Source organism: Acipenser ruthenus, chromosome 35, assembly GCF_902713425.1.
Source record: "Acipenser ruthenus chromosome 35, fAciRut3.2 maternal haplotype, whole genome shotgun sequence".
In the NCBI taxonomy this organism is placed as follows: Eukaryota; Metazoa; Chordata; class Actinopteri; order Acipenseriformes; family Acipenseridae; genus Acipenser; species Acipenser ruthenus.
In genome coordinates this window covers 3893517-3895293 of record NC_081223.1, presented here as the reverse complement: position 1 = coordinate 3895293, position 1777 = coordinate 3893517, and positions in this window count along the sequence as shown.

Here is a 1777-nt window from a genome sequence, read left to right as displayed (position 1 = left end):
GCAACAGTATTGTCACACCCAGGGGTGAACTGAAGCTGGAAATTGTACTGCTGTAGCTGGTTCGACCATCTGTACAGTCTGTGGTCTGTGCCCAGTGCCTGATGTGGACATCAAAGCTGTGAGTGCAGGTACATGTGCCAGCGTTCGCATGCCCAGATGCATGCCAGCATCTCTCTCTCCCACAGTATTTCTGCTCCATGGGGCTCAAAGTACAGGAAGCAAAAGCTATTGGCTTCTCCACACCATCCTGCATCTGGGACAGAACAGCCCCCAACGCCATGACTGATGCATCACAGGTGACCAAGGTGGCGCTGTTGAGGTCAAAATGAGCCAGAAGAGGTGCTGTGGTGAATTGCATTTTAAGTGTGTGTACAGCCACTTGGTAAGCCATTGTCCAGTCCCAGAGGCCACCTTCTTAAGAAGCCAACGTAACGGTGAAGTGGTGGCAGGTACTGTGGGAAGAACCGAAGATAGTAGGCTATCGTACCCAAGAAGAAGGAGAGCGGAGAGGCAGATTTAGGCTCAGGAATGCGGTGAATTGCTTCCATATTGGACGGGAGAGGGGAATCCCTTGGGCCGAGAGTTTAAAGCCCACAAACTCTATTTATGGCACTGTGGAAAGACATTTGTAACCATTCAGCGTTAAGTCATCTACTGAGGTGTTGCGACCATGCACCATGATGTCATCCAAATACAAGGATACTCCCGGGATGACATGATTTTTTTAACAGCTGGGTGCAGAGCTCAATCAAATGGCATGTGGGTGTAGCGAAAAACTCCAGTAACAAATGCTGGTGAGGTCCTGCTGGCTGGATCAAGGGGAACTTGGAACTCGGAGTCCCAGACTTTTTCTTCGCGATAACCAAGTTGGAAATCTAGGGGGATGCATTAATGGGCTGTGCAACTCCAGCTTCTAGCAGGAGTTTCAGCTCCGTTAACACCTGGTCCCACAAGGCAAAGTTCAGGAGTGACACCTTGGCAACAGTGTCCAGGAGCAGAGGAATACACATGTCATTAAGATGTAGAACACATGTTTTAAAACTTGATGGGGTCGAGAACACAGTATGGATTGTGGCTGGTGCTGAGTGCGGGGTCTGGGGCTGAGCAGGGTCTTGTGCTGGGGTGGAGTGACACCACATGACAAAGTGGTTCAATTTGCTGCAATTCCTGCATTGTTGTCCACAGGCAGGGCAGGCAGGGGCTCTGGACTCATGCCTGGTGGACCCACAGTTCCTACAACATGGCCTATAATGTGCAGGGTGCTGCTGCACTTCTTGTACAGCGAGGTCAGAGTCTGTCTCATGAGGTTAAAGGTTGCTGCATGTTCTCAACTGCAGAGTCTGTGGCTGTAGCATGTGAGAGCATCGCAGTAAGCTTTTTAGCACTATGAAAAGCCACTTGGCTGGCTATCTTTATGGCTAGAGTCAGTGTTAAATCGTCAGATTCAAGTAATAATCACTCCCTCACTTGTGTACTAGACGTCTTCTCAATAAGCTGGTCTCTCCAGGCCATTGACCCCGTTGTCTGAATTTGAACCATCGGATGAGAGGCTCAAATGTGGAGTGAGTACACTGATGGCCTCATCATAAGTGTCACGAAAACGCGTTGTCCCTCTGTGCTCAGACAGTGTATCAGCATAGCGCATTTACATGGATCGGACACATTATCCAAGCCCATTTCAAGCAGATATGTATGAAACTAGTCCAACCAGCAAGCCCATGGGACGGGCTGTTTGCCAGGCAGAGCCAAAAAAAGAAGGCGGTGGGGTAAACAAATT